We start from the raw sequence: 14,262 nt of genomic DNA, 5'->3' as shown, positions 1-14,262 counted from the left end.
CACTCCCTACAGCCCCTGAAAACCACTAATCTGTCTGTATGAATTTGTTTATTCTGGATTTTTATATAAATGGATTAATATATATGTGGCCTTTTGTTATTGGCTTCCTTTGCTTAGCATAATTTTTTAAAAATTCATCCATGTCAAAGCATATATCAGCATTTCATTCCTTGTTATGGCTAAATAATATTTCATTGTACGGATACACCACTCTTATTTATCTGCTCATCATTTGAACATTTGGGTTGTTTCCATTTATTGAATACTGTGAATAATACTGCTGTAAACAGTTGTATGTAAATTTTTATGTAGACATTTTTCTTGAGCACATGCCTAGGATTGGAATTGCTTAGTCATATGGCAACTCCATGATTAATTTTGGGGCATTGCTGAGCTGTTCTCTAAAGCAGCTGCATGAATTTACATTTACACCAGCAACGTATGAGGGTTCCAGTTTCTCCACATCCTCATCAAGGTTTGTTATTTTCTGTCTTTTTTCATTATAGTCATCCTAGCGTGTCTGATGTGGTCTCTCATTGTGGTTTTAATTTTATTTCTCTAATGACAATGATGTTGAAATATTTTTATGTACATATTGGTCATTTGTATGTCTTCCATGAAGAACTGTCTATTCAAATCTTTTGTACATTTTTCAATTTGTTTACTGTCAAGTTGTAATTTATTTTATAAAATAACTGTCCATTCAAAACTTTTGCCCATTTTTCAATTTGTTTATTATCAAGTTGTAAGTTATTTTATAAAAGCACTTATATTGATACAAGTCCTTTATCATATATATGAGCTATAAATATTCTCTCCCATTCTGTATGTGGTCTTTTCACTTTCTTGATAATGTCTTTTGAGTGAATGCTGCTGAAAGACCAAACCAAATGAAACATGATACCCAGCTAGACCGTTTCCACTCATCAGAGGATGTAACGTTGTTTACGTCCAACAAAATGTTCTGACAGATAAGCAAAGCTATTATTAAATGTGAACTAAAATGTAAGGTATATGACATATGGTGTTAAAACATTCCTTTTGACATAGCTCCCCTTTATCCATTCTGACTTAGGAAAAAATGCTAAGCATTGTGTTCTTTGCCTTTGCTTAAATATCATACCCTCCTAAATTATTGAAAGGAATTAGTATAAGCAAACTTTAAACGAAAGAAATAAAACAGTAAGATCTCTAAGTGGTTACAGTTTCAATACATGGACTACACACATTATTTGAAAAACCATGCTGTGGAATTAAGGATGTGTGGCAGAAAACTTTTAATAAATTAGCTCTACTATTACATTCCATAAAGCTGAACTCAACTTGCATGTAAAAATAAAATAAATTCCATGAGTCAAATAATCTATTTTCAGAGAATTGTATCAATCACAATGGATCGCCTTTCTGGAAACTAACAAATTCAAACCTGGGATCCTGGGTCACAGCCTAGGTACCCTTCACTTGGCTTATGAAGCTAAGCAGGCTGCTCCCTGAGGCAGAGGCTTCCTTGCCAGTGCTCATATTCCAGCTGAATACTCACTGCAGTTTCAGGTCAATCCCTTTGGAGGAAATGAGATTGACTCCACAAATGCAGGTGAGCCACGTAAAGATAAATGAGTCCGAACTCTAGAACTTCTGCTTGCCATTTTGAATCAGAAAGACAAACAGATGGACATATTTCTGCCCAGGAACATTTCTACCTTTCCAAGGAGAAAACTAGTACCATACTTTCAGTGGAGGAGAAGCAGCAACGTCCAAAGAAACGTTTTGGAGGTGGAAGAGGAAGATGAGGAAGAGGAGGAGAAGGGGGAGGAGAAGATAGAAAATCTGGATAAGAAAAAACTGTTTGGGTCCAGTTTCAAGTTTCAAAGGAGCTGTCACCAAATCTGAAAATTGCAAGAGACTAATTTGGGGTAAAAATAATTAATCTCTAATTGTGACAAATGTGTGTACTATATTGAAGTTGGAATTTTTTCATAGTCAAAAATATACTTTTAACAAATATGCATATTTAGTAGCTATAATGATTTTTCTTAAAATTAAATTAAACTAATCTTTTCAGATTAGTCAATAAATAACCATTAAAAATGTGTTCATATGGAGGTCACCCAGCTATATGCTCAGATACAATCAGATGAATTTAGTAAGTCATATTCACATATTTCAAGGCCTCTAAAAATAAGGACAAAATTTTAAAAAGATAAAGACAAAATAAAAAGAGATCTTATTTTACAGCACTAACCTTTATGTTAATGTCACTCTAACTCTACTTTATTGTTTCTGTCTTGAAAACTGTTCCACAAGGGTTATTGCCCGTTGCATGTTCTTAGTACTTGAAACATGAAGGTGACAAATAGATTGGTCTTATAGATTATCTGGAGAATATATGAAAAAGAAAATTAACATGCAGTTAAAAAAATTTTAAACCAGGAATAAAACATCTGCAAATTTAAAGAGGTTATTTAAGAAATACGTTAAAAGCTACTACACCATGATGGAAAGCAAGGTTAAAAATTTAGAATAACTCTTTCAACTTTTGCTTATGAATATACAATTTAAAGTGAAGAAGTCAAAAGAGCTTTGTTGATACTAAGTCCATGGCAATGGTCAATGCATGGTGAATCTTGGTTTGGGTAGATAGGAGTATACTGGGTATGATTTGGCAAGTCCAGTAAAATATCCCCTGCCTAGAAATACCTTGCCCAGCAGCAGGTCAAAGTACCCACTGGCCACTAGATCATCTTGATATCAGTTTGTGTTACCATCTTTTTTCTCTTTGGGCTAAAGGAGAACTTTTTAAAACAGAAATTCCAAAACCACGAAGGAGAAAACTTTTGACATATTTATATATTTATGTTGTGGCAAATGTTTACAAATGGTAGACTGGAAAAATATTTCCAATATAATTGATAGAAAAAATTTATCACATAAATTAAGAAATAATAAATCCAGAAGTAAATGGCCAAAAAATATGAACAAACCTATCAGAGAAGAAGAATTGCAAATTACCTGTTTCCACAAAAGTTGACTCTGTTCTGCTCCCCATTCTGGTTAGGTACAATGTTTTGGAGTAAGATCGGGGTCAACAGCAGCCTAGTCAGAAAAAATTACATATGGTATGAGGAGAGTTTGTTTCTCTCTTTTTCCAGCCCATGATTCCATTAGGGTGTTGAAATCTTTAAGAAAACTTACATATGCTATAGTATTTATTGTCTTGACGGGAACTACCAGGAAAAGCAACAGAGCTGCATTAGGAAGTCTTCTCTCAAGGATGTATGCTAAATTTAATCCTTTAATATAGAATTCAAATTGTATTTTCCCTATTCGTGTGAGATAAAGTCTTCTCACTAGTCTCTCCTGAGCTTTTACCCCAAATAAAGTAGAGCTAAGTGATTAGGCTTGTCATTTCCCCAGGGTATGTACAAATATGTTTCTTTATAGCTTGATTTTACCATATTCTTAAAATATCACATACATATACACTCTACATTAGCAATAGGAAATCAATGAACAGTTGCAAGATTTCAATATTGGTTTGGTTTTGTTTTTATCAAAGAGAGCCCCTCTCCCCTGCCCACTCTCTCTGTTTCTCTCCCTCTCTCTTTCTGTCTTTAGCTGCATGGCTCCCTTTTTTAAAAAAATTATTTCCATAGGTTATCGGGGAACAGGTGGTATTTGGTTACATGAGTAAGTTCTTTAGTGGTGATTTCTGCCTTGCCTAACAGAGGTCCTTGGGGAGGGCTGCCAGAGGCACTGGGAAATGACACATTTTATCATTCTAGAAAAGTATCTATTTTATCTAAGTTTTCAAATTTTCAACATTATAAGTTGTATATTTTATAATATAGCCAATATATTTATCTGTTTCCTATTTTTCATTCCAAATATTGCTTAATGCTTTTGTGCTAAACAAACTGGCCAAGGTCATGTTTAATTGGTATTATTACATTTTTAAATAAACTATGTTTTGCTTTGTTGATTCTTTTTTGCCTATCCTTTCTTCTAGTTCATAAATTCTTGCTTATTTTCTTCTTTCTACTTTTTTGGTGGTTTGTTTTTATTTTATTTTTTCAAATTCTGAGATATACCCTTAGCATTTCAATATTTCAATGTTATCATTTTGTAATGTAAGTATTTAAGGCTATGAATTTTCCTCTAACTTCAACTATATCCCACAAGTTTTGATAAGTAATAATTTCATTACCATTTACTTCTTAGTATTCTCTAGTTTTTATTACAGACTTTCCTTTAATTTTTAAGTACTTAGACTTTTCGTTTCAAACATATAAGACTATATGATGTCAAGACTATAGTACTGATATGTTCATATTTATTCTTTGATATTAAGATATTTATAGCCTAACATGTAGTCAATTTTTATAACTGTTATATATATATAAGAAGAAATTATATTCTTGATGGGTGCAGAGTTCTATAAACAGTCTTTAAGGAAGCTTATTATTATTCAAATATTCTCCATTGTTTTTAATTTTTGGTCTTTCTTATATTGCTTAGGTAGAGAGACGTATTAAAATCTCCCACTATGATATTGAGTTTGTCAATATCTTTCTCTAGGTCTGTTACTTTTTGCTTTAGGTGAAATCAATATTATTAGATACATGCAAGTTTGGTTGTTACATCTTTCTGGTAAATTAAAACTATAAGAATGCTTTTGCTTTAGTGACTATTTTGTTTCATATTACACCAGCTGTATCAAACTTTTGGTTATTATTCCACTTTTTATAGCCAGTATTTCTATATCCTATGTTTTATTTCTGATACTTATAAGTAATAAATAGCAGAAATCTATTTTTGTCTAATCTGAAAAATCTCTGCTTTATTTATTTACATTTATTGAGATTGTTGGTATTCTTAGATTAAATTTATTTTTAGAATTACAGAACCGTATTTTATGTTGCTTATTTTATTTATACTTTTTTCTTTCTTCTTTTCTCCCTTCCTATGAAGTTTTCTCTAATGAATTGAAAGAGATGCACTCTATTTCTATTCCTTTAGTAGTTAATCTTACTATTAAGATTCCTTTAGTAGTTCTATTCTATTCCTTTAGTAGTTAATCTTACTATTAAGATAAATATAAATCAAAGTGTGATGTATACTGTATTTCTAACCTCTTCTTAAACAATACAGGGCTTTTGAAAGTCTAAATTTGTATTAACACCCTCCCAATTTATCTCATTCCCATCCAGCCTTTTAACTATTTATTTTATTACTCTTATGAGACATTTCATTGTTTTATGTATTTATGGGTAGTCATATATGTGTATATACAGACATAAATGACACAGTGTTGTGGCGATTTATTGCCACATAAATGACAAAGTGTCCTGGCAATTTATTGCTTCTACTTGTTCTTGAATCTTAGATGATCCTTTATTAATAATTTATTAATTTAAATTTATACATTTCTATGTATTTGCCCATTTGTTCATCATTCTTGCTTGAGTCTCAGACCTTCCTTTGGGATAACTTACTTTCTTCTTTCATGAAGACAATCTTCTTGAGTTGTGGTTGAGCTTTATATGTAAATAAGTTTGACATTTATTTTCCCTCAACATTTTCATGATAAAATATTCTAAAACTTTGTAATATTATTTCAATGTCTTCAGTCTGTATTGTTACTGATAAGAAGTTTGACGTGATACTAATTATCTTTTCTTTAAAACTAATTCAACTGTCCTTTCTTTTAAGGTCTTTTCTTTGTCTTCATTGTTTATCAGTTTCCATGCAATTTTTTCAGTTTCCTGAATCTGAGGACATGTCTTCCATCAATTCTGACAAACTGGGTTTCCCCATGCTCACTCTTCTCTCTTTCTAAAATAACAGATAGATTGATGATATGGTTTCTTAGATTATTCTCCATGTCTTTTATCTTCCTTTTTTATTTTTCATCTCTTGGTTTCTCTGTGTTGAAATCTGGGTAATTTCTTTGGCTATATTTTCCAGTTTGCTAATTATCTCTTCACCTGTGTCTAATATTCTGTCAACCCACCCATTTAGCTTTTAATATCAAAGATATATGTTTCTAGAAGTTCTGTCTGGAATTTTTTTCAGATCTGCCTATCTATTTTTGTAAATATTATCCCTTATTAATATTTTTAATTCCTTTTCTGTTTATTTAAGAATTTTAAAACAAATTTGTTTTATATTCTATACCCTATCCTCAACATCTGAGGAACTACAAGGTTAATTTCTGCTATTTGTTTTTCTTTTCCTTTTATTCTCCTGACTCTGATTTGCATAATTTGTTTGCTCAGAATATTTGTAATTTTGGACGATGAGCTCATGTTTAGCTAGACTCTATCTGTAGGAATCCTGCAATACCCTGTTTGTGTATTCAGCAAGAAAATACTTGTTTTTGCTTATGTCAAGATATTCAGAATGCTAGAAACCCAGGGAATAATTTTAGGTTAGTTTTTAAGTCTGAGTTTTCTAAACTATGCCAGAGTACAAACTCAATCACCAACACTGAGGCTTAAATTCAGTTCATTCTCTGTCTCTCTTTTCCAACAGGCATTTTTTTTTCCTGCCCTGATATCCTTTCACTGAGCATGTGTCTCAGTTCCACAGCCCACATTTCACACAGGACCAGGTCTGCGTTACCTGCCCTTCTGTGGCTATTAAAATACAAACTTATAAAGCGGCAAATAACCTAAGGTCAGTTGCAGATTCAGTATCAACTACCACCTTCATATACAACCCTGCATACACCTAGAGTGTACATAATCCACACTGGGAGTTCTGTGGATTATTTTTGACCAGGAAATAAGAAAGTGAATCACCATACTCTAGTGATAGGAGCAATAAATTGTGATGTTTTGGAGCTATTGGTGCTTGGCTTCATGTGAATTAAACCTATCTTTTGAAAGAATAATAAGACTAAGGTACAGAGTGAAGCAGAGATAAGAAGTAATGACGAAATGTCCCAGCAATTTATTGCTTCTACTTGTTCTTGAATCTTAGATGATCCAGTTGTGTGTCTGTCCTTCCCATGATTAATTAACTTCACCTTTCCTTTAATCGCTAAGAAATTTTTTGGTATAAACTAGTCAGATTATGTTTCTGAGCTTTGCAATAAAAGGAGTCCAGACTAATACACAATTATTTTATTTTACACATCTTTTTCTTTTTCATATCCTGCAAAGCCTATGCATTATATGACAACTGATAGTTGTTGAATTAAATTGACTTAAATAAGATGAGCACTGTAGTTCTACTGAGACTTAAAAATTAACTTTTTGTTTGATCCCAGACTACTTCTAGACAATGCTTTTAAAATGTTCCAATAATCAGGATCTAAAGAAATAAAGCAGCCTGAAAACTGACTCAAATATCAGCCCCACCAATGTGGGCAAAAAATGATGCTGCCTTCCAGCACAAAACTCACATGATTTAAGGACCCTTGAGAATCAACCCTGTGCAATAAAATAAATGCTCGAGTACTAATCTGAATTGTCTGAATATTGAAAATTTTCCTGAAGTCCTTAGAAAGACTTCATAGTCATGATTCTAAAACACAGAAAAAAGATCACATTTTAAAATCAATGACTAAATGTACACAAACAAACAGGAGTAAAGGTCTGAAGCAACTGATTAGGTAATGCATACCAAAACATGCTACTATATAAAAATACCTTTGCGCCTCTAATTAGCCATGTTGCCAGTCATTAGTGATCAAATCTTTGGCATTGCTCCTCACCTCTTGAATACAAAAAATCAATGAAGCAGACTAATCAGAATGGAGCTTAGGGTATAAAAATTAAATCTTTATGCTGTCCTGGAAGTTGGCTGTCAAACAGTGAACAAGTAAAATAAAGGCCTCATTTTTATTACTTCTCTCCATGCTTAAACCCTAATATATAAAAGGCAACCTTGTCTAGTAGTCCTATATAATATCCTATATATGTCCAACATTCCATATATTAACACCAACGCTTATGTCCTATATAAATATACTTATATAAATTTAATAGAATTATATTTAACACCACTAAGTTTTTAATAGTGTATTAGTCTGTTCTCACGCTGTTAATAAAGACATACCTGAGCTGGGTAATTTATAAAGGAAAGGACGTTTAATGGACTCAGTTCCACATGGCTGGGGAGACCTAAATCACGGCTGAAGGCAAAGGAGGAGTAAAGTAATATCTTACATGGTAGCAGGCAAGAGAGTGTGTTCAGGGGAACTCCACTTTATAAAACCATCACATCTCATGAGATTTACTATCATGAGAACAGCACAGGAAAGACCCACCCCCATGATTCAATTCAACCCACCCTCCCAGGACATGTGGGAATTATGGGAGCTACAATTCAAGATAAGATTTGGGTGGGGACATAGCCAAACCATATCAGATAGAAAAGAAAGAAAAGGAAGGAAAAAAATATGAGAGCCAAGATTCATCATTATCATCTTTTTGTTTTTTACACATTAACATTTTTATTTAAATACAGATTATGTATTTCAAGAAAAGATTCCCCATTCCTAACCCATTAACTTCCCATTTCCTTTCTTAAACTACAGAATGTATCTATTTGTTCCTTTGGAAACTACAAATCATCTGGGAGATTTTCTCACTGGCTGTTTTAGTCCTTTGTCTTTGAGGAATGGGCTTTTTCCCACTGGAAGCCACTAAAGGGATATTTCCAAAGGAACTATACCACAATGAAGTGACTGCACAGGCAATTATTCAAGGAAAATGCTCTCTGTGAGTTGGCCAGACAAGATGAAATTGAATAATTTTCTTTTAAACCCTAAAGAGGAGAAAAGAGACTTGGGAATAAAAAAGAAAGGATAAGTGCCAAAAAGAACTTCCCCACACAGAGAAAGGAGTGGTCAAATACCAAAGCACAAGCCAAAAAATGGTCTTGGCCTGTCCTACTTAAAGATGCCCTCTGTAGACCAGGAGCTTTCTCTCCTTCTCTCTGTAATTCTCCTTGGAGTTACAGTCTTGTGTGTTAGTGTAAAATGAAAATAACCACAATAAAAAATAAATAAATGCCCTTCCAGAAGATACGGTGTCCAGGCATGAAAAGTCCAGCATATGAGATATATTTTATCCACTGAAAATAATATACCATTGGAACTAGTGAAGTCCACTTCTATAATGAGCAGAACATCTTGGCTTAGTTCTTTAATATTTTATCAATATGCTCAGAAGTATTTCCTTTAACTGAAATCCTTGCTGTTATGAGTTTTTGCTTTTACATTTGGGAAATAACTTTGTTTCCCATAAAGAATTATAAATGAGAATTAGAAACATTATTAGCATTGAGCAACACCACAAAATCTCCTCTCATGTTAAAAGCAAGCAAACTGTAACCTAGAAAGGTGTTCAAGTTCACTCGGCTACTTAGTGACAGGGTCACAGCCAAAAGCTATGTGTCCCTGATCCTAGCCCCACTATTCTGACGACCTGCTCACCACTCAGTATTCTGCTAAGTGGAAAATAATTATAATAATAATTTGTACACATATAATTTTAAAATTATTTCTGTAAGTCTAAGTATAAATTCATGAATGGCAAGTTTTGATATGTTCATCTTACCATAAACTGATTTTTGTCAATTCAGTGCCTTCACTACATTTTAGTTTTCCATTCAAGCATTTAAGTTAAAACCTCTGACCATAAAAAATACAGAAATAAATCATTTTTACATTGTCAGCAGGAGAATGACAGCCATTCTACCTGCTATGAAATGTAAATAGTAAACTAATTCTCAAAATTAATCTTCCTAAGTTCAGATTGACAATGACATAGATCACAGAGCATAAAATTTTGTGCTGTGACCTTACAATGTACATTCATAAATGCTTGACTTATGCGGTAGATTTCTATTACAACTATTTTTCGCAAGTTAGTATTACTTCTAAGAAGGTCTAAATGGTAAGAAATTTCAGGTTAGCCTCCATATAAAATGTGTCTAAATTCTAGGACTGAAATAGGGGAAATAATACTGATATTAAACTAAATAACATAAAATACCTAGAAAATCAGAATTGATTAGAAATGGCATATTTGAGTGTTTTGCACATTTACTAATGAAAAGCATACTGTATTTGTGTAAACAATGTGTCAGAAAAGTGGCCTTATGTATGTAGCAAATGAGAAATTTCCCTGGAAATGATAAACATTTGAATAACAACTCAAAAGTTACAGAGAATGAAACTGGAAATGGAAAATAAACCAAACCAGGCAATGAAGAAATCTGAGGGCTACACACAAGGGACTCCAAAATTGAATACATAGTCTTTACACTCAAGTTGCCTCATGTCTAGTTGGCAGGCAGAAATGTAAATGTAACCCATATGTTTGCTGGGGTCACTCTGTCCTTTCAGAGTTCCTATAAAGCAGGATTAATTTGAGGGGACTCCTATTCTGAGGATTTCTCTTCTGATATCTTGTTCTTGCTGAACTATCTCACCACCATCCTTCTACCCTGCTTTGTCCAGATTTTGAATAGAGTCTCTTGTCCTTGAGTTCAACTGAAACATCACTCACACAAGGCATTAGCATATGACCAACATTACTGAAGGTCTATAGTAATGGGGAAAGGACCATTATATCATAAAATCACACTGCACAGAACTTGACCATGGAATTGAAGAGATCTCTGGGATCATAAGTCCTCCAGCTACTTTGCTCTGGCGATTTTGCTCCAGTTTCCCAATTTCCCATCACATTCGTTTGTGTGTGTGTTTTTTTTTTTTGGAGAATAAGTCTCGCTCTGGCGCCCAGGCTGGAGTGCAATGGTGTAGTCTCGGCTCATTGCAACCTCTGCCTCCCAGGTTCAAGCAATTCTCCTGTCTCAGCCTCCCAAGCAGCTGAGATTACAGGCACGTGCCACCACACCTGGCTAATTTTTGTATTTTTAGTTTTCCCATCACATTCTGTCCTCCTTCCCTCTCCTCTTTCTCCTGATTACCACTGAAGCTCAATTCTACTTAACCTTTTTGAGTAATTCTTTCTTTATTTCACTGTTTCTTCTAGAGCATGCCTTAATAACCTCATCGTCTTCCCCAAAAGTAATCTATTAGGATATTTTCCTAAACAGAGACAGATGCCTCCATAAAAGGAGCTCTTGGATCAGGTGTTAAAGTAACAAACTTCTCCCTAGCAATATGTATGGTACAGCATAGTTATTCCTACAAAACTAATCAGTGTCAGCAGCAGCAGTTGCAGAGGAGAAAGCAATAAAGGCCTTAGTTTTATTGTCTGTATTAATAAAATTTATCTCTTTTCACACAGTTACCATGAGGATTAACTGTATAAACTCTGATTTATATCCTAATACAATATATGCTATTCAATATCTAGCTATATCTGATTCATAGTACACATTCTTTTTTCTTTTTCTTTTCCTTTTTCATTTTTTTTTTTTTTGAGACGAAGTCTCGTTCTGTTCCCCAGGCTAGAGTGTAGTGGCGTGATCTCAGCGCACTGCAACCTCCCCTTACCGGGTTCCAGCGATTCTCCTGCCTCAGCCTCCAAAGTACCTGAGACTACAGATGCCTGCCACCACACCGAGCTAATTTTTAAATTTTTTTTAGTAGAGATAGAGTTTTACCATATTGGTCAGGCTGATCTCGAACTCTTGACCTTGTGATCTGCCTGCCTTGGCCTCCCAGAGTGCTGAGATTATAGGTGTGAGCCACCACACCTGGCCTCATAGTACACTTTCAACTAATTTGACAGGCATTCTTCCACACCCACCACATGGCAGGGAGAGATTGAAGATGTTTCCTGAACAAAAAGTCATCAAAGATTATCCTTTTAAAACATTTACTTTTGAAAGAGGCCACCATGGAACATTCGGGGTTGTTCTAAGAGAGAAGAACATGACAGAGATGTGTAATAAAGAAAATACACAATGAATTCATTGATATGGGGGATACTGGTGGATAAATTACAAGTAGATTAAGCAGGGGCTTAAAGGCAGGGTAATGATTTCAGATTTAATTCAATAAATTGAAAACAAAGTCACCACTGTCATGTGTGAGGTGACTGACAAGCAATTTTGGTTACATAATAATATCAGAGCATTCAGAATGTGAGTTGTAAGAGTTTGTGTTTTCTGCTCTGGTCAAGAAATACCTATAGAGTTGTGTTCAGCCAGGACTCCATTATTTGAGAACTTTAATAAATTCCAACTCATTCAAAGAGAAGAACAGTAAGGAAGCCTGGTACTATGACACATGAGAAGTGACAAAAAGAACAAGGAGTTTTTGCCCTGTGAAAGAGCTATTACAAGGGGATGACATGATAGACCATGACATTCCTAAGAACATGGTTTGGTATTTTTGACCTTTGAGTCCTCAGTGCCTACATATGGTTGTTACTCAATAAACGCCTGTTGAATAAATGAATGAATAACTGAATGGCCAGCTGTCAGACAGAATGGAAATTAAATTGGTTCTTTGTGTCCCTAAAGGGCAGAGGATGATGGGACTTAGAGATAGAGATATAGATGGCAACTCAACATAAAGAAGATTTTAACACGTGCAACCTCCCAGCAATGAATGGAACTGCAGCCAGAGATGGTCAAGTTTCAACTCACATCCTAGGGTGAATACGCTTATGCTTGTCAAGGAATGATTTAAGCATCCCTAGGACTCTGTGAGTATTCAGCTTCATCAAAATTGTTGAATTTTTAGCTTCATATAGATCTCTTATAATGACTTGCAACAACTTTGTTAATATTACTTGTAAATGTAGTAACAAATTACCCTACAAAAATGTGCTTCTTAAACAATGATCATGTTGCATTTTGAGTTGTTTCATGAGGCACAAATTGGTGAAAGGAGACCACACATAGGTAAACACACAGGTATCCCCTACTTCCCACCATGTGTACACATTAGATGAAGTTTCCTATGTATTTAGCTGAAGACAGGAATTCTTGTGAGAAGTTGGTGGCTCCACTAGCAAAGGCAAATGTTGCAAATCTCTACACATTTTCCTTTGCCCTTATTGCTTCTGAAGAGGGCAAGCAATTGTTATTTAGATTTTCTTTTTTATTTATTTATTTATTTATTTATTATTATTATTTTTTTTATTGCATTTTAGGTTTTGGGGTACATGTGAAAAACATGCAAGGTTGTTGCATAGGTACATATGTGGCAGTGTGATTTGCTGCCTTCCTCCCCTTCACCTATATCTGGCATTTCTCCCCATGCTATCCCTCCCCAACTCCCCACCCCCCCTCTATCCCCCCTCTCCCCCGCAACAGACCCCAGTGTATAGTGCTCCCCTCCCTGTGTCCATGTGTTCTCATTGTTCAACACCCACCTATGAGTGAGAACATGTGGTGTTTGATTTTCTGTTCTTGTGTCAGTTTGCTGAGAATGAACCTGTTATTTAGATTTTCTATCAAAATACTGTCATATCTTTCCCTGTTATATCTGCACTTACACCACCATCTTGGAAGAACTTTTGCAATAACAGTTACATTATTTTCTTTACAACATTGATTCCCACATGCAGTTCTTGAACTAAATTCAGCATCAGAAAGGTATAACTTGGGGAGAAAGCAAGATCACCGCAGTGTGGCTGAATAATACCTTTATCTTGACTTTCCACAACTGTCAAATACCTATTATTTTGTACAATTATAAAAGTAACTTAACTCACATGATTTTCCTAAGGAATTAAATTGTCTTCTTTGAGTATTATGTTGTCTAGCAATTTCTTAATTCAGCCATTCTTTTGGTAGCTCCTGAAAAGTATAGACAAAAGAAATTTTAGTGTTCTATATAATTATGAGACTAGATAAAGAAATCCTAAGAAATAAAGAATTTGATAAAACGCCTTAAGAAGAAAACATAAAGGAAATGGGAAAGAGTTTTGGCTTTATGACAAGAAACAAACAAACAAAAATGTCTGTTTTAAAATAGCTTGAGGTTTGGCAGTCTCTGCTTGATGAAGATTTATCAGCCTTCTGAATCTTCTCCTAGGCTCATCTGTGCATTTCCTTGTTAAGTCTAGTTTTAGCAAAGAGACTTGCTAAGTCAGTTTAACAACAAGCTTCATCTTGATATTTGGTTCCTCACCCTCTGCCTGCCCTCTGGTGATGACTGATCACCCTGGGCTGTCTTCAGCGAGAATCTTGTTAGGTTGGTCTAGCCAGAATCCCTCTCATCCCTGATATTTTCTCTTAGTAATTTTCCATCCACTGACTCCCACCCTGCTCCTTGGCTATAAATTCCCCCTTGCTCATGCTGTATTCAGAGTTGAGCTCGGTTAC

General features: G+C 34.4%; 1 long non-coding RNA gene across 2 annotated transcripts in view; it reads right to left on the bottom strand.

The window, feature by feature from the left end:
* Positions 1-13,736, bottom strand: part of LOC105730571 (uncharacterized) — a 303,311-nt gene extending 289,575 nt beyond the window's left edge. For both annotated transcript variants that reach the window (XR_001110508.1, XR_010336698.1), the window contains exons 1-3: positions 13,650-13,736; positions 3,010-3,093; positions 2,243-2,375 (exon numbers count right to left, since the gene is read on the bottom strand). This is a non-coding gene — a long non-coding RNA (uncharacterized LOC105730571). The remainder of the gene's footprint in view (positions 1-2,242; positions 2,376-3,009; positions 3,094-13,649) is intronic.
* Positions 13,737-14,262: the final 526 nt, after the last annotated feature.

The sequence above is a fragment of the Aotus nancymaae genome, unplaced genomic scaffold (genome assembly GCF_030222135.1).
Source record: "Aotus nancymaae isolate 86718 unplaced genomic scaffold, 86718_ANA_hifiasm-v0.15.2.pri h1tg000040l, whole genome shotgun sequence".
Taxonomy (NCBI): Eukaryota; Metazoa; Chordata; class Mammalia; order Primates; family Aotidae; genus Aotus; species Aotus nancymaae.
Note: the sequence above shows the minus strand (reverse complement) of the source record. Positions and strands in the feature narration are given on the sequence as shown.